We start from the raw sequence: 18,967 nt of genomic DNA, 5'->3' as shown, positions 1-18,967 counted from the left end.
GCCCACTGCTCTGGAAGAAATATGGGAAAAGTGAGGGCTATGGGATTTTTTTCTTGATCCAGATGTGATAATTTGTTAATTTTTATCGCTTGTTTCAAACTTGCATTTAGAAAACTGTGTTTAAGGAGATGGAAAATGACGGGACCACTTTTTTTTCTTTCCCCACGACGCTCCTGAGCAAGAGGCAGCGCTCGAAGACCCATCTGCTCTGAAATTTCCTCCTGAGAGAAAGCTCCAGGAATGAGCCTTTGGGGTGGATCTTGTCCCTGCACAGGACACCGGGGTCAGCTTTGGGGACAACTGCTGTGACAGAGCAACTGGCTGTGAGCAAAGAGCTGCAGGGCCATGGGACCTGGGGCTGCTGGCAGGAAGGTGGCACAGCAAGGGATGCTCCAGCCTCCCACCTGGCTTCCCCTTCCTCCCTTTCCTCCCTCGTGTTCCCACTGCTTGCATTCTGCAGGAGCATTGGCTGAATATTTTAGTGGCACAGGTAGGGCTCGAAAGGGCAGAAGATTGGGGTTTTGGGGCATGAAGTGGCAATGTGGAGCAGCTTTCCACCTGGGAGCCCAGCAGCTCAGCTGTCCTGTGTGCTGGTCACTGCTGGGGCTGCCAGCCTGTCCCCTGCCCCTGGGAGTGCCTCGGAAGGTGATGCAGGAGATGGAGCCACGCCAAGAGCTGGACACGACCCCCGCTGGCTTTGCTGCAGCTCCTCCATGAAATCACAGCATTTTGGGGGCCCTGCCACAGTGCCAATTCCTGCAGCCACATCTGGGTGTAGCACGAAGCTGTCAGCACGCTCAGTGTGCCTCTCTCTGCTGTTTTATCTCATTTAACAGGAATTATGCATCACACTTCCAGGGAATTTGTGGCCATCGTGTTACCGAGAGCTGCTGTGTGCGGTGTACAAAGATTGGGGCTGCAGGATTTTCCCCCCCAGCCCTCCTGTTCCCATCCTGCCAGGCATTTTCTGGCCCCAGGAGCATCCTTGTTGGAGTCTGTAACCATCACACACCTCTGACCAGGAGTTTCTAACCACAGTTCCACCAGGCAAACCTGGTGCCACCAGCACCTTGTAAGGATGAAATTGTTGCTGGCTGCAGTTTGTTTTGGGGATCAACTGGTTTTGGGGCTGTCTCCTGCTGGATTTATGTTCTCTGAAGAGTTAAGTACATTAGTGTGGGTAATCTCACTCCATTACCTTCTATAAAACTGAATCTATGATTTCCTCCCTGGTGAGCATTTACCATAGCGAAATAGGCTACTATTTTCATATTTAACTCATTGTTAACTCATAAAACCAGCTCAAGTTGCCTGCCCCAAAGAGCAGAAGCTGTGGGACAGGCTGGAGGGTCAGAGCTTTTACAAGACCTGCAGTGTCAGTGCAGTGCTCTCAGCATTGCCCTCGCATCCCTCTCCCATCCCTCCCCCCGCTCCTTTGAAATCCACAAAAATCAGAAATTTATAAGGCTTCTTAAAAATCTGAGATGAAGCAATTAAACCTCCAGACTGGAGGATGTGAACCTTTAAAGGCCCTTTGCAGAATATCAAAAGAATGAGAGGATTATATTTAGCAGGTGTGACAGCCCACGCAGGACATTTCATTGTGAAAGGGGCTGACATGAACCAGGAACCGATACTTAAATTAATATAAAACATCTTGGGGGAAAGGTGTTTTCTTTTCTTTTTTAAGCATTGGGAAATCATAATGCTTTCTGGCTTCTTCAAAAGCGAGAGGTCCAAATATACAGGAGTCATCTGGCATGTAAAAATAAAAAGTCTGGGGAGGGGACACACACATAAAAACGCTTTGGATGAGGTTGGGAGGCAAACGTTGAGGGCCAGGGGTCCAAGAAACACCACTGTGAATTTTCCTGCCCTGCCTTGCTGCTGGCAGATCCAAGGATTTTCCCTCCCAGGGCAGGTGGCTGAGGGCAGAGGGGCAGGACTGGGACAGGGTGCCCTGTCTGGATCCTGGCACTGCATCAGCATCCTCTGTCCTGCCACCTCTCCTCGTCCCTTCCCTGGAGACACAACCCTTCATTACAGGGGTGCTTTATTCTGAACACTCCTGCTTCTATTCCTATCACACCCTACCAGGCCTTGGAGTGGAAAACTTGACTCGGGACTTTTGTGGGGAGGCGTCCACGACTTTCGTGCTTCATTCACTGCTGCGTGTTCCTAATTTTAGCCGAGCTGCTCCCTTTTGATTTTCCAAAGCTGCGGATTTAACGTCCAGCAGCTCGCGTTGTTTTCACGCCCACACGCCGAGGGCCACACGAGTGATGCTGCCCATCCACAGCAGGGGAGGCTGCGGGGAAGGAGGGGTGGGTGACAACGCTGTCCCCAACTCCCAGAAGGGACGCCACAGGCTCACCAGGAGATCTCCATAGGTGGGTGCTGCAGTAGCAGAGGGCACTCAGTGCCACTTTTTGGGGGGTATTTTATCTCTTCACTCTGCTCATTCAAGCACTAGGTGGTTGCTTGGGACCATTGGGATCTTTGTCACCCCAAAAAACACACATTAGGGGTAAAAAGCCCATTTTTATGCTGGGGCTGCTCCAAGGGAGGGAGGTGTGTGTGTGCTCCAAGGCCTGGATGTGTGGTATCAGGTACTCTTTGGCATCGAGAGAGTTAAAGGTCCTCGGCACCCACCAGCCCTGGTCTAGGCAGTGTCTAAAATCAGTCCTAGACCCGCTTTATTTTTTCCTTAAAAACAGGAAATGGAGCCCTGAAGGCTTTTTAACTGGAGAGGGAGAGTGAGGAGGGGGTATAGTCTCTCTGCCCATACCCAGCCCTGAGCCTGACCCAGACTTGGGGGTCTCTGTGTGTGTTTTTTTTATTCCTTCTCCATTTTTTTATTTTCTCCCCCCCCCTATTATTTTGGCAGACTTTTTGGAATGTCTGGGAGCTAAGGGCTTTGCTTCATGGAGCAGAATTCTGAAGCAAGAAAAAGAGAAAGTTATAGACTAAACCACAGAAATGTAAACATGTCTGCAGCTAAAATAACTCCACTTTCATTGAAAACACTCCTCGCTTACAATCAGACTTCTGTGTGCTATGCTCAATAAAACTGCATGCTAATAGCAACCAATTAATACATTATGTAGTTCTGCTTTAAAAACTGAGACGCTTTTAATTATTTTTTTTTATAATTTTTTTTTTTTTAATTATTATTTTTAATTAAGGGACTACTGGGTTTTCTGCTGCGGACGCCGGTGCCGGGCGCTGACCGCTGGCGGAGAGCGGCGGGCGATGCCCGGCGGTGCGGCGGGGGCCGAGGCGTGCCCGGGGAAGGTCGGGGCGAGGCGGCGGCGGAGGGGACAAGCGGAGCCCCGGTAAGGAGCCCCGGGGCCGCCGGAGGGAGGGACGGGACAAGGGACAGGGGACAGGACGGGGCGCACCGCCCGCTTCTCCCCTGCCTTTCCTCCGTGCGAGGTGAGTGCCGATGGCAGCGCCGGGATGGGTCCCCTCTCCATCACCCCTGGGAGATGGGGCTGCAGCTTCGGCAGGACCAGCCTCCTCTGCTTCCCCCAGCTCCCGCCCCGCACACACACCTCGCTCCCCTTTTATTCCCGAGCATCCCGTTATTCCTCCCGCTGCCACCTGGTTTAGGGGCCAGGCTGGGATTCACGTCGGGTCCCCGCCACAACCGCGCGCTTGTTCTCGCCCCTTCAAACGCGCTCTTGTTCCCCGCGCCGGGGGGCGAAGCGGCCCCGCCGGGCCGGGCCGGGCCGGGCCGGGCCCCGCCGAGCGCCGCGTCCTCCCCCCGCGGGTCCCGCTCACCTCCAGCTCCGCCCGGCCCCTCCGCCCCCCCGAGCGCAGCCGGGGGGGGGCGCGGGGACCGGGGGGGGGGGGGCCGGAGCGCCCCCGGCGCGGGCCCGCCCCGCCGGGGGCGGGGGAGCCGGGCAGCGCCGGGAGCGGCGGCGGCGGCCGCGCTCGGCGATTGGCGAGAGAGGAAGAGGCGCCCGGAGCCGGGGGCCAGCGCGATGGGCTGAGCCCGTCCCGACTGAAGTGACTCACCGCAGTCGGCAACGCCGCCGTCCCCTGCCCGCTCCCTCACTCCCTCCCGAGCTCCCGCCGCTGGCGGCCGCTGCCTTCCCCCGGCCCGTCCCGCCCCGTCCCCCCTCCCCAGGAGCCCGGACTGACCCCAGCCGCAGCCCGGTAAGTGCTTTCCCTTCGGGGCTGCGATGGGGCGGCGGCGGCGAGCGGAGCCGTCGGGGCGATGGGCGAGGGAGCGGCCGGGACAGCGAGCGGCCGGGGACAGGGAGCGGGCGGGGCTCGCTGACCCCGAGGGGGGCTCGGGGACCGGCCGGCTGTCCCCGGGCCGCTGGAGCCCGGCAGCCCCGAGGGCTCGGGGCATCCTCTGCTCGAACCCTGCCCGAGTTTCTTTGAAGTTTGGAAGGGTTAACGCTGTTTGGCTTCGGGCTGGCCGCTGGATTTTCGGGCAGAAGTGATACCGCGTTCTCCCTCGCCATCACTTTTCCCCACCTCTGGACCGTAATAGCAGCGTTGGTGCCTTTGTGATTCTTTCAGCAATTCATCATTCAGTTACCTAATAGCTTTTCAAAAGCTGGGCAGCTCTTGCACGTAGGAAAACCTTCAATTACCTGCGGCTGAGGGGAGTCATGGTTGGGCTTGGTGCTTTTCAGAGTGAGGGATATGCGGAGCTCTGTTTTGGTGACCAGATGACTTCTCTGAGGAGTTTGGAGTGCACGTAATTGTATTTACAAAAGCTGGAGTTGCGAGTTCTGGCTAACATAAACTTCCATTCATTGCTGCCTTTGCTAAGAGCCCACGGTGTGGGGAATTGGCTCGTTCTTTAATGAAGTTTTTTATTTGTATTCTAAGCGTCGTTCTGTGAATTAACTCTGTTCTGAAGTAAGAGTTTGGAAATTACATTCTGCCCCATTCTGCCCATGTAATTTTGAGTCCATTAGGAAAACCGGGATAGGTCTATGAGCTGCACATGGAGAAATGTCACATTCCTTTGGTTTAACCCTTTGAGCACTTCCCTGGTTTCACTGAAACAAGAGAAGCAGACAAAGACAACTTCCCACTGGGGTATGAAATGTAAACTCTTGTTAGGATACATACATCAGGTATGTGATTTCAGACACACCTGAACTGAGAGAAAAATCAAGGGAGAGAAATAGATTATTTGATAGTTTCCCAGTCAGAAGTAAATAGGCATAAACAGACCAAGCCATACCTCATAGAGGACAAATATATTTTTATGTTGATTGCCTGATTTGTTTCTTAAAGGACATTTATGAAAACAAAGGTATGGTACATTGGCATAGCAACATCAGTACTTATTTTCTCTTTCATATTCTGATGCAGGCAAACGATGGCAAATTCTTTGAAAAAGTTTCCAAGAAAAAATCTACCAGCTCCGAAAACATTTCAGGGTTTAAAGCTTTGAACAGCATCTGTCCCCACCTCCCACAATTTAGTCCCAAAGTTAAACAAATCATATAGTACTGGATAGAGTTACATGTTACAGGAATTTTATAAATGATCTGTCAGGATAAGTCCTAGGTGTGACTAGTCGGACTTTTTGCTCCTGAGGTGTTACTCCCTTTGGATTGTCATTTCTGTAGCATTTGGTTCTTAGAGATAGATTCTAATGGACATGTATATATTATACATGTTTTCCTTCTGATGGTTTTTAAGCAGTACTGCCTGTGGGGTTCTCTTGCTTTCTTTTAAATGAATTTGAGCTCTTTGTAAGGCACTACAGAAATCTGGGGATGTGAGTCCATTGAGGACTCACAATGATGGCAACCATGAGCTTAAATCCCAGATTGTTCCAGACTCCAACAAGGAGTTGTGTCTCTCATCACAAGGATGCTCGTTTGTTTGTTCTTTTCAGCCTGGAACACCAGTTTGGGTCCCGCTGTTGTCGGTGTTCAAATGACAGTTCTACCTAAGAGCCTGCCCTGTGAAAGTGTCCTTGCTACCTGCTCTGCTGTGGGAAGTTTATTTTCTGTGCATGCACAGCGCTGTGTAAACAAACAGAAAACCCTGGGAAGACTGTGGCCATCCCATTGGTTTGAACAGCACCCCGTGAACAGAATGCCTGGCTACTGATGAGGCAAATCCTTTCCCACTGCGCTTTCTCCAAACCCCCAGTGCTTTGCTATCACTGCTGTCCCTCTGCAGAGTGTTTAATTTTGATGGCTTCGCTGTGATCCCTGAACAGAGCAGTTCCTCCTCCCACGAGGATCAAAAAAAAAAAACATGTGAGAAGCCTTTGCGGTGCTGATGGCATCTGGTAGCCCCAAAACCTTACACATTACATTTCCTTTCCTCTCCTGAGCTTTACTCCACGCGTTACAAGCAGGTAACAACAAAATTATTTTAAAAGGTTGGGTCGAAACAAACCCCTTCCCTTGAATACCCACTGCACTGGGGTTTTGTTCCACTATCAGGAAGCTTGCCATTTTCTTTCAAGTGAATAGTTGTTATTTTTGTATTTATTTTTTTTTCAGGAAAAGGCAGCCGTAAGGGCAAACTGTACTTCTTTGAATCATGTGAGCAGCTCTGTAGAAATCTGTGTCCCGAACTTGAGGTGGAAGTTGTTGACAGGGGGTAAGGTTGGAAAGGGCCCTTTGGGCCTGATCCATATCAGCTGAGGTCAGTGGGGCAGGCAGCCCTGAGTGCCTAAAGCTGCCCGCTGGTTTTCTGTGCAGCTGGGAAGGGATGCCAGGGATTAGTGCACGCTTTGTACGACACTTTTCCTATACAGCTGATTTTAAACGCTTTCGTTTAGGGAAAAAAAAAACAAAAAAAAACAAAGTTCACACGGGGCAAAGATATTTTCAGCCTGAATTATAATGTTGTTTGTCTTGGGTTGGAAGAATTACCTTTTGTGCGATAACACCGCACTGGTTTTCATTATACCCACAACTGGCCGCTCTCACAGCCGCTGGAATATTTTTTACTTCCCAGGGTGGTTCTGGCCATGCCTTTTTTGACACACAAGTTTCCCAGGAAAATCAAGCATTTTGTCTTTTTGGCTGAAGGTTTGAGTCCAAAAAATTTGTATCAATTTGTCATTTTGGAAGACAGTGGTATCTAATCTAATATATTTCCTTCACAGTGTAGTTAACTAGTGTAGGTAGAAAACTGGCAGTCTAAAATTACTTCGCTAAATTTAAATGTAAGTAAAAAGCAGGCAATAGGAAAAAATTAAAGGGTATATCTAAATATGGAGTTGTGGCCATATCTGTTATATTTAAACTGCATTTTAACCTCTTCTATTTATATTTAGTGGTCTGAGTATAATCTGGAGGGGTTAATTGAATTCAAGGAACAGAAATTTCACAATGAAATCCGAAGAGTTTATTCTGCTGTGGACACGGTACACATCCTCGTTAATCAGCAATTTATCAAAAGTAAATCATGTGCAGTGAGGTATTTTTTATGTTGTTTGAGAGCAAAAATGAGACTTTATCTAAAATTAGCATGAATGGATTTGCAGCACGCCTGCTTTTCCTGCACTGCTGTGGCAGGAGGATCTCCTGCTGCCTTGGCACCTTTCCTTGTGTGGAGTGTGAGATTCCACCACAGCAATTATTTTCCTCAACTTACCCCCACTCAGAAATGCCCTTTTTCTCATTTAAAAAGTGGCCACGGAAAGTGGACTGTCCTTGCGTGCTGCTTGCATCAGCTGCATCCCCTCCTTGGCACAGCTTCAATCCAACAAGGAAAAAACCCATTATTCCAGGAACAAAATACATAGTTATTTTTGTTTGATAATGCATCACATAAATATTAATCATCTGCCCAAAGGAAAAAAACAATAAACACGTGTTTTCATTTTAGCTGGAGATACAACCAGCTTTGATAGGGGATGGTTGAAACCTCAGGGCCTCGAGCTGTAGCCACGCAACTCTGGCTGACCACAGTGGGTTAGGGAGTGGTTGCTGTGCACAGGTGAGGGTTTGGTTTTGCTTTGAGGTCTTCTGTGTTGATTCATTTTAATATTTACAACATGATACGACATCCAGGTAAATTACGACACCCTTATTAAAGGGCCTTGGCAGCGGCGTTGCTTCACAAAGATGCCGTGCTCCTGCTTGGGCGCTCAGCAGCATCGCTGGGACATTCCAAAGCTGCTGCCTCTTCCAGGTGCTGCTCCCACCACCAAATGTTGCCTTCAGTTGTGTTTCAGGCCTCCTGAATTTGTCTGTAGCTGGGAACCCCACACTCCTAATTAGCTGCTGATTGGGGAGGGCAAGGCTGGCTCTGATGATGAGCACAGCGGCCCCGCGCGAGGCCGGTTCAGCAAATACCACCTCCAATGTGGTTTCAATCAGCTCTGCTCAGACACCCAAGTCCTGAGCTTCCTCCAGGAGGTCCCTAATGAAACAGCCTTGCTTTCTTTTCACCTCGCAAAGGCACGGCAGCGGGAGGAAAGCCCTGATTGAGGCCGCACCGGCTGCGGCGGGAGAGCAATTTGGGGTGCTGGGCTGGACGGGGCAGCGCGAAGGCGTTGGAGCTGCAGGGTCTGGGGATTGGGAATGCTGCCCCTGGCCAACACTCAGCCCCTGCCCCAAGGAGAGCAGAGCAGGTCACAGCCCTGGCTGGGGCTGTGCAGGTGTGAGTGCTCAGGGAAAGGTTTCTCTCCCCTCATCCCAAATGCGCTGCCTGCTGAGTTAGCATCTTTTCCTCCTGCTTTTCACTCTCTGCTACAAGCGCTCGGTAAGGCTTTGTTTTCTTTTTTTTTTTTCCTTTTTTTTTTCCTTTTTCTTTCCCCCTTTTTTTGGCTACTATTATGCTGTTAAAACATGCCTTGATTTATCAGCTGTTCAGGTTGTTTCATTTTTCTGGTTCTGGGAGCGTTGGCGTAGGAGGAGAAGCTTTTGCTGCCCTGTAGATGACTTGCCACAAAATGTTTTGTGGAATCTGATTAATTTCTTCTAATTTTTAAGGCATGAAGGCTTCCCACTTCCATAATTTTTGCATTGAGTTGATTACTTGTTTTTTAGCTTCTCAAGTATGGATATACATGGTCTGTTTGACCTGATTTGACTGAAAAAAAAAATCCTTCAACAAATCACTTAAAATTTAATTCTTAATAATTGTAATGCATGCAGTGTTTTTTAAATCAGTTGTGATTTTAATGCAATTAAATGTACATGTAAAAATCAGGGATTTAGAAAATTGCACAGTGTATCTCTTTCTGTAAAAGAGATATAAAAAAAATCGCAATCAAACAATTTTTATGGTTTATATTTTTCTGTGTAAGTAGAAAAAGGTTTTATACAGAAGGAAGTCTTGTAGTTATGCAGAAGGAAAGGCTTCTTAGCAAAATTCCGTTTTCTAAGGAGGCTTTGTCAGTTCTGAATAAACCCTGCAATAAATTTAAACCTGGTGGTTTAAAATTCTGTTTATAAAACGGACTGCTCTCTATAGAGTTCACAAATTATACACAAAGGATTAACTACTAAAGCAACATAAAGATGTTGCATTGCAACATGCACTGAGACTAAGCTGAAAAATCTCCTTGGAAAAGCAGCTGATCTGCAGGACTTGCAAAGCAGACGTGGGAAAAGTTCTCAGTCATTTCTTTAAAGAACTGCTGTTGCTGTTCCACTGATTGTTCTGATTGTAGTTGGCTCTTCAAAGACTTATAGAAGGGTTTTTTTTTTAACACAGGCTTGTGCAAAAATTTGCATTAAAAACAGGTTTGGAAAAGGAAAAAAATTGAGGTTTTATTACCACATTAAGAGAAGATAAAGGATTTAATATCAAATCAAGACCTAGCTTAGTCCTGGTCGATATCTTGTGCCGTTTCTTAAATTTCATTACATTTGCCCAGAATGTGAAGCTGGGAACTTGGACTGGTGCTCTTCATTCCTTTGCTGCATTTATAAGTTCTCTGGTATTTTTATGTATTTATAGAAAGCAGTCTGTAGCAGTCTCTGTATCTCTTGCAACCAAGGCAAGCCAAATCATCTGTCACCAATATGTGTGTCAACATCCTGACACCACTGAGGGCACCTTCCTTTGTAGGCACCTTCATTTCAGCAGAGCAATTCATCACCGTCTTGAAATGAAGAGCTTGAAGAAACCTGAACCTGGCCTCTTCCTTCTTCCATGCAGAGAAGTCAGTTCTAAGTGATGAGACTGAGAAATGGTTTTAGGAGAGTAGGATTCACCTCACCTCGCTGTAGCCATCCAAAAATCAAGGATCTGGCTGGCAGCAATTGTGTAAATTCCAGCCTGGCCAGAGGACAGGTTAATCTTGCCAGTCTGAGACAGTGATGTTCATTTGGGAAAGGCACTGAAGATGTAGAAGATGGTCCAGCAGCCTGGGGAGGAATTGGGGTTCCAGGACTGGGTGTTTTGGCTTTTACGTGGCTGGTATGGAGTGCCCTGAATTCTGCATCCAGAGACAAATCCCGGCCTTCCAGCAGCTGATCTTAGGGAAACTGAAGGAAAAAATGTAAGTAAAATATAGCAGAGAGACCAGATGAATAATACAGTCTGAGTGGAAATTATTATTACTGCTTATTTTATAATTTTAATTTTAAAGTTTAATTTTAAATAAGCATAACAGTTTAATTTTTATCATCGAGCTTCCATTTTGTTTAGAAATAGGAACATTAGAAATAGCAGCAGAAAACCCTTTCATGCTTTTTGCACTGCTCTCTTAACTTCCTTGAAAAACTGAGTAAGACAACATTAGCCATCATTTCTTTCAGCCTCAGAGTAAGATAGGAATGGATTAATGCTGCTGCCTTTCTCTTAGGAGTCTGTTGTGCTCATGAAGGTAATAATAACCATTTAAAGTGATTTTTTTTTTTAGGCTGGTCCAACTGTATAGACAACAGCCTTGGGTGTATACTTTGATTAAATCTCTCAAAGCACAACTATGGAAAGTTTGTTTTTGACAGGCCCCGAGGTTTTTGCATGTCAGGGGCAGTTTTTAGCCCCTTGATGACAGTGGTCCCTGCAAGGAGCACAGCTGAGCTGCAGAGCAGCTCTGTATGGAGCCGGTGGGGAAGGAGGGACGAGCTCCCTGTTTGTTATTTGCTTGTGCTTTCCATGACAGTTTACAGGAGACAGAGTTAAAACCAAATGTGAGCCCAGGGAACTCGGCCTGTGGTCTGTCTGCAGAGCAGGAATGTGGGATGGGGGGTCAGGATCAGGTTGTTGAAGGATGCAGGAGCCAAGGTGAAGGGAATTTGGGCTGTCCTGTGCTCCTGTCCCTCTGGGCTAACAGCCCCCCGTGGGATGTGGCATTTGTGACACTGGGGTGGGGCACTGCCCCCTCAGCCACTCACAGGGGCACAGCCAGCCTTCCCTTCTGACCCTTGGGCTCATCCTGACGGGTTTTGGTCCAAGATAGGATTTATATAACTCCCTCTTTGTTGTGTTGGTTCTGCAGGACTAGAGAGGAGTGAGAAGTACTAAAAATCTATTTTGGTCACTAAAGTAAGCAGACATGACTCAGAATACTCACTGGGAACAGATCTGGATGAAAAGGTGCCATTTTTACATAGTCAATTTTCTGACTGTGCCCTTTAAACTCTTACCAAAATAGAATCCTTTCTCTGGCACTTCTCTTGGGAGGCAGGAACAGGAGTGAGAGCGAGGACGTTTGCTGCGCTCCAGCCCCTGCTTCGGAACCAGACAAACTGCACACGTTTTGTAAGGTGAATGTTACGTGTGTTTAACACCAGGAAGAGCAGAAAGAAGGCATTTGAAATTCATGGGGAGGGGATTTGGGCTTGGATAGTTTTATCATTTGTGGTGGAAAAGCGTGATCCCTCGTTCCTGCCTGTTAGGGTGGGATGAATTCTGGCCAGTGCTCTGCGCCGGTTTCTGGCATCCTCGTGTCCCTGCAGGAGCAGGTTCGGATCAGTGGGCTTGTCTGGAGCACAGAGAGGCTCCCTTTGACCACTGCCTCGGGTTCCTCTTGGACTGAGTGGCCTCGGCTAAAAATGAGCCTGAAACCACACTGACGTAATCTGTGTTTATGGACCTGTGAGGAAACAAATCATCGCTGGCAAGCAGAGCCCCAGCCTGCTTGTCCCTCACATGAGGGGCGAGTTCTCCCTGCACTGGTGAGCCCAGGGCCCCTCCAGCTCCTGGGCAGGCTGATGGAGCCCAGTCCAGCCCATTCCACATCCCTGTAAACTCTCATCTGCATTCCATGGAAAGGATTAGCAAGGCAAATCGTTTCACTAAAAGTCACTCTCGGCTAAGTAGGTGATACTGAATTTTTGAACTCTTCTCGTCTCTTTCTCGTTTTTAATGGTTTGCTAGGAAGCTGGAGCCTGGCTGGTGCACGGAAACTCAAAACCAGTGGTGTAAGCACACCACATGTGCTCCTGGGTGTTTGACAGTCCTGTTGTTCTCCTTTGGAGAAGAAAAACAACAAGCCTGTTTTAACATATTTACCACTTCCAGTTGGTTTTACATGGAAAAAGAACACCAACCCATAAATTCCTCTTCCTTCTCTGTTCCAGAATAACCCGTGAAAGAGTTTGAAAACTCTGAGTTTCTATTCAGTGGATGAAATCCTGTCCTTGCTGAAGTGGCTGAAGCTTCTCTGATGGTTTTCAAGGGGGCAGAGCTCTTCAGCTGAAGTGTTTCTTCCTGAAGATTCTGCTGGGGGTGGAAAGTCCTGGAAGTGTTCTCACTGCTGCTTTCCTAAAGCCTTAATTCCCCCCAGTTGCTAGAGCATTTAAAGGCACCGTCTTTTTCTCACAGGAAACAGCCACTGCTTTTTCTCTTGATAAAATTTCCCTCATATGAGTTCAGAGAATTTCCACTTTCTCTGTGTGGGCTCATCTTTCATAGAGGAGGAGACATGGGTCATACGCCTGCAGATCTCACAACTCCCTCCTGCTCCATCTCTGGCCTCCTCCCAGTCCCTTGGCAGGCAGGAGTCAGAGAAGATTTGCTGTCAAGGTCTCCTGTTTTAATTCCTAGCTGGACCTGGTAGCTTCCTCTTCCTGGGGAATCCTATATTTTCTGGTTTAAATTTGAAAGGCGTTTTGGATGTGATGACATTTACAGCCAAAGCAGATCACCTCTAATGTTGTCTCCTTCTCTTGAGGCATGACAGGTGATCTCAGCAGGCAAGAAAAGGGAGGAAAATCCCAGCAGGCTTGTGGGACACAGGATTGTCACCAACCCAGCACTGAATGGCCCTGGGGATGGTCCTCCTTTCTCAGCCCCACTTGTGTTGTCTGAAGGGAAACCTTCAACTCCAGTATTTGAGTAGAGCTGGTTTAGAAGTTTTCTGTGCTCCAGAAACACAGAATCATTAAGTTTGGAAACCTTCAAAATCATGGAGTCCCAGCTGTGCCCGATGCCCACCTTGTCCCCAGCCCAGAGCCCTGAGTGCCACCTCCAGGTGACACCTCCAGGGATGGGCACTGCAAAGCTCCCTGGGCAGCCCCTGCCAAGGCCTGAGCTCCCTTTCCATGGGCAAATTCCTGCTGCTGTCCACCCTGAGCCTCCCCTGGCCCAGCCTGAGGCCGTTCCCTCTCCTCCTGTCCCTGTTCCCTGGCAGCAGAGCCCGACCCCCCCGGCTGTCCCCTCCTGCCAGGGACTTGTGCAGAGCCACAAGGGCCCCCTGAGCCTCCTTTGCTCCAGGCTGAGCCCCTTTCCCAGCTCCCTCAGCCCCTCCTGGGGCTCCAGCCCCTTCCCAGCTCCGTTCCCTGCCCTGGACACGCTCCAGCCCCTCCAGGGCTCTCCTGCACCAGCCACAACTGGAGCCAGCCCTCGAGGGGCCTCTCAGAGCCAGCACAGAGGGACAATCCCTGCCCTGCTCCTGCTGGACACACAATTCCTCACCCAGGGACAGAGGGAATGAATGAGGCACTGGGCTTCTAGGTGAACTAAATGTTGCTGTTGTAGTACTACAATTACAAGGGTTTTAAATGAGGTATTGACAGCAGTTGAGAGCTGGTTCTCCACTGTGCTGCTGGCAGGCACTGAGATGTGTACCAGCTCCTAAGGGGAGCAGGCTGTGAGAGTAAATCATTAACCAGTTACTCCAATGTGCTCTTTCTCCACATATGGTGTGAGGGCTGCTGGGGGTCTGGAAGACATTAAGGCATGGTCTGAGAGAGGGCTGCACAGGAAAGGCAACAAATAACCCCACAGAGCCAGATCCCCATTCCCACACCGCTGCCAGGTACGTGCCCATGTCACCCTGAGCCAGGGAACTGTGCCAGGATCCAATTCCCTCACCCTCCTGGGACGAGCCCAGATATGTGAATTGTGAGTAACTGCACACGAGGGGAACCTTTGCTTGGTCACATCCACGTGGAGCAAGTCCTTTACTGTTAAAGAGGATGAATATTTGCCTCTTCTTCCATGTGCTTTAGCCTCATGGGATGGGCTGAGGGATGCTGTTTCCACATCCGTGTTTCCAGTGGTAATGAATGCTATGGGGAAGCAGACGGTGGTGAGCCCATTTCCTTCACAGTGGGAGGAAAGTAGTAATTCAGGAGACCATTAAACATTAGAAATACCTCTGCGAGGTCCCTACAAAGACACACTCCATTTAGATTAAAGTCCCGTAGGGCCAATTACCTGGGAAGAACATAAGAACTTAAACAAAAGCTGAGTTAGGTATGCTGCCCACCAATGGCTTCGAGCAAGAATGGATGCAGTGAGGAAACACCCGTGTGTATTATGAAAGTGAGAACACTGAGAGTAGGTCTGTGTAATAACCCACTTTTACTCTTCCCCCAGGATCAGTGTGAACAGGAAATACCTGTGGCATGCTTGCTTTTCCTGGAGATGACAGCAACCGTTTGGCAACTGCTTTGTTTGATACTTTTCAAAACGTTGGGCTGTTGTTTTATGAATGTGCTCTGATTTTTTGGCTGCCAGAGCCTTTGTGCTTGGCTTTCTACCCTTCCTCAAATTGCCCATTTCCATTCCAGCCCTGGATACTTAGTGAGTGCCCATAGGTAGCTGTGAGGATGCCTCCGTTTTTCCTCCATGTGGCTGTTGGGATGGGGCTTGAAAAAAAATAGGGAAGCCAACAAAAGTCCCATATGACCCCTGTATGAAAATAATCTCTATGGCCTGTGCTCGTCTGCGTGGGTGGCTCTGGACTCATGGAGATGGAGGGTTTTGGCAAATAAAGTTGAAACACTTTGTTTCTGTCAGTGTTTTCTACCAGTGGGCTGAGTGTTCTGCACAAGATCACAAGGCAGAGTTTGATCCCAACACTGGGATTAAAACCTGCCTTTGCTTCAGTTGCTAGACCCCGATTTTATTTGAACATGTAACCATTTACAGTTAGACCTGAGCACCAGAGTGCACTGATCCTTCAGGCAAGGGGTTTTGAAAATGAGTCCGTTTTGAGACACTGGAGCAACATGTTCCTTTAAGTGTTTACTGATGCAAATTGCTGCCTGGTCTTGAAATGGCCTCCTCCCTTTAACATCATAAAAGAACTCTCTTAAGAGAAGACACAATAAACAGTCTGAGGTCTAATAAGTGAACAAGCAAGGCTGAAAGGTTTTAAAATACTGCTTGCTTAAATAAGAGTCATTAACATTGTAACTGATAATGAGAAAAACGTTCATGCCATTAGTGGTTTACCACTTTGGTTCCGAGAGGATAAAAACAGCTTCGTAAAAGAGACCGCAGACTGTCCATTTTCAGCCTCAGTGCAGGGCAAACGCTTCAGGAAAAATACAAACCCCATAATTTGAAATAATAATTTAGTATTTGTGTTTGGGAAGCGTGCTCAAAGTGCCTTTTGAACACAGGAGAGTGTGGTGATGTGTGAGCCCCAGCACTGGGTGTCCTTGCCTTGGTGCCGTGGTGGGACTTTGGCTCATCCACCTGCTGGGAGCAGTGCAGGAGCAGCCTCTGACTTCCTTTGGCATCCCCACCTGCATGGGGAAAGCTGAATTTGCATTTTCCAGGTAGTGGCCCAGGGCTCAGTGGGTACCTGAGGATCCTTCCAAGTGATCTTTCCTTGCTGTTTCCTGCTGCAGGAGTAGGGGAGTTTTTGGAAAATGGTGAAATTTCAGTCCCAGCTTGGCTTGCTGGTGGAAGGAATAAAAGATGATGCTGGGTCTGGGAGGGACTCAGTGCCTCAGGGCACTGCTGGGACCTGGTGGCTGAGGAGCAGTGGCAGCAGCAGTGGCATGACCTTGTTCACCTTGGCCACCTGGGACAGGTGATCTTTTCTTTAAGTATGGTTCCTTCTTCTGCACCTCTTCTTCCTGCTCAGTGTGTGGCCTCAGCCAGGACTTTGACAATCACAGAATGAATGAGCTGAGTTGGAAGGGACCTTAAAGATCATCTTCTTCCAGTCCCCAAGAAAACCTGGTGTTTTGTCTGGGCAAAGCAAAGTTTGGGACTCATTGTGCTGCGTTCCTTGTCTTTAGTAAGGAACTGGAAACGAGGGCAGGAGGAGGTTGAATTGAAATGCATTCTCAGACCATCTCTAGTTGTAAATCCAACTGCCCTGGCTTTTACTGATGCCTCCTACTGATGCTGCATCGACCACAGGCTTCGCTCTTACGTAAAGATGGAAAGTTCCCCCGGCTCCCCCCGTGAAAATAAATGCTGTGCCTTATTCAAAATGAGAACTCCATCAAGGCAGGAGCACAGCTGGGCCAATGACAAGAGAAACAGAGCGGTGCCAGGGTGAATTTTTATGGAAATGCTCTCTGAATAGTATTTCCATGAAAAGGCAACTTACTTGCAGATGGAGGCTGCATTGCATGAAGGAGAGCGTGTTGTACCACACCCTGAATCTGTCAAGGTCTATAAACTTTTCACATATTTTAAGTTCAGGCAACAGAGAGGCAATATTTAAGACACAAAGGTTTTCTTCTTTATGTCAGTGTAATTATGTTATCCCCAAAGGAAGAAAATGTAAGCCAGGGGAAAAATAAAAAGGGAAGTTTGTAGAAGAAACATTTCAAATATAAAGTAAAGGTCAAATATAATTTGAAATAGAAAGTAAATTGATCTATCAGAAAGGACACTTCAGGATCATGGAATGATCCTAATTTGACATTTCAACAGCATCCTAGAGATAGCAATGATAGATTTTTGTCAGGGGGTGTGGTGGTCCTTTTAGTGGAGGAGCATGAGATGGCTTAAAAACTGCAAAACCTTTTCCCTGTTGATGGCAATGGCACTTTTCTTGTTCACATCACCAGAAAAAAAAGATGAGAGGAACTGTATAAAAAAGCAAGAAATAAAGGATAGTTGATATTCAAAAGGTGGGAGAGGGGAAAAACCTGATCCAAATCTTGAAACTGGCACAGTTGGATTTATTTAAACACCTTTTTTTGAGTTGTTGTAGCCTTCCCAAGGGGTTGTTTTCCAAACTGCCTGACTGATTTCACTGCAGACTTAGTGGCTATCAGCAGAGCTTCTCCAAAAGGTGATTTTGGATATGAGTTAATTTTCCGCTGTTTCTAGGACTTTTTCATGTCATACCAATCAAGTTTGAAATGTGCTGAGAGAGAAGTTCTTGAGACAGCCTTGATGTTTTTTTTCAGCCTTTTCCTGTGTGTTGCTTTCTGAAATAAATGGGAATGCATTTTTTAATTTATGATAGCTTATAACTTGATGTCAGGGCTGTTGTAAGAATAATAATCAAGGATTGTTATACTGACTTGATTGCTTACATTTCCTTTTGGTACTGCCAGTGGTAAGCCAGAGGTAATAACACTAAACATACTCCTCTGTCATCCTTTCAAAACTTGTCACCACAGACTAGAAGATGATGGTGTGTGTGTTTTAAAGCCAAAGGCGTTTGTCAAATGCCATGATGGCTTCATAAAGGTCTGCACTGGAGATCCCATTACAAGGAAAACTTTGGCTTTGGCTCTAGGAGTTGGGAGTAGAGATGAGTGACAGCCATTCTTAAACTGCTGGGTTTGAGAAATGGGAAAAAAACAAACTGAAAAGGAACCTCAGCAGGGGATTGTGAGTTTGTGAGTGGATTTGGTGGTGGCACTGCAAGGTCAGGAGATGGGCTCTGTAAGGGCTTGGTGGGGCTGTTGCTCCCTCATTTTGATGTCAGTCTATTCCCTGCATCCCATGGAGTTGGGGATCCACAGTTTTGGAGGCATTTACAGAGAAATGACTGGGAATCACCTGCCAGCAGCACCTGGGAGTGCATCCCCCTTACTCAGTGACAGTGGGACGTGTCCTTGCTCCTCCCTCTGAACTCCCCAAACCCATCTAATAAACTCAATAAGCCAGGCAAAGGCATCAGTAGCGAGTGCTGACAGGGGTGGAACACCCCTGGGATGGAGCAGGGGATCCTGTTACCCCCTGTCCAGCTACACAGACATCCAGCTAGCAGAGAATGGATGTTAACCCTTTCAAAGATCTCCTGGTGAGCACAGAAAAGCAAGAAAGTGCTTCTGACGTCCCTGAGGTTTGGCTTTAAAAGGTTTGTGTCAGCACAGAAGGGCCACAGGGAAGCCCAAGTGGTTCAGCAGATCTCGGGGATGATGGCAGTGGCTGTCCCAGGGTGGTGAGGACAGGGCTGGGTTCAATCTGGCACAGGCAATGAAGTGTTGGAGCTGTGCTTTCATGCCCCTTGATTTCCAGTCTGCTCTTTATCTGGGGCCCTTTATCATCTCTCACATCCTTACAGGCACATCTCTCTACAAGAAGCAGCTCATTTCTCCTAAAAAGAAGAAAAATCAGTTTGCATCAGTGCACGACTGCCTTCTGTCTCTGCTGACCCCACCCCACAGCCACAAACATTGGCATGCACCCCTTGCTTTGCACAAGCAACATCTCCAGGTTATTTCCCCAGTACTTTTATTGTTCAGCCCACTACAGGAAGGGTTCAGGGAGTATATCCAGAAAGATGTTTTTGTTCCCCCACCATGGGTTTCAGTCCCAAGACTGCCAATTAAATTATCCCATAAATCCTCCATTATAGGTAGTAAAACCTAATTTTAGATTTCCTGCCTGCTCTAGTGTCCTGCCTGATTGC

At 48.0% G+C, this 18,967-nt stretch overlaps 1 protein-coding gene across 3 annotated transcripts in view; it reads left to right on the top strand.

Annotated features, from left to right (window-relative positions):
• Positions 1 to 3,293: 3,293 nt before the first annotated feature.
• Positions 3,294 to 18,967, top strand: part of ERG (ETS transcription factor ERG) — a 137,768-nt gene continuing 122,094 nt past the window's right edge. The window contains exon 1 of one of the 3 annotated variants that reach the window (XM_088051945.1): positions 3,294 to 3,335. The gene's annotated coding sequence lies outside the window, so the exon portion shown is untranslated. Of the gene's footprint in view, positions 3,336 to 4,111; positions 4,162 to 18,967 lie in introns of those variants that run through there. The other 2 variants (XM_014255719.2, XM_014255720.2) reach the window with 2 other exon arrangements.

The sequence above is a fragment of the Pseudopodoces humilis genome, chromosome 2 (genome assembly GCF_049639895.1).
Source record: "Pseudopodoces humilis isolate 2021_Gansu_Grassland_sample_001 chromosome 2, ASM4963989v1, whole genome shotgun sequence".
Taxonomy (NCBI): domain Eukaryota; kingdom Metazoa; phylum Chordata; class Aves; order Passeriformes; family Paridae; genus Pseudopodoces; species Pseudopodoces humilis.
Note: the sequence above shows the minus strand (reverse complement) of the source record. Positions and strands in the feature narration are given on the sequence as shown.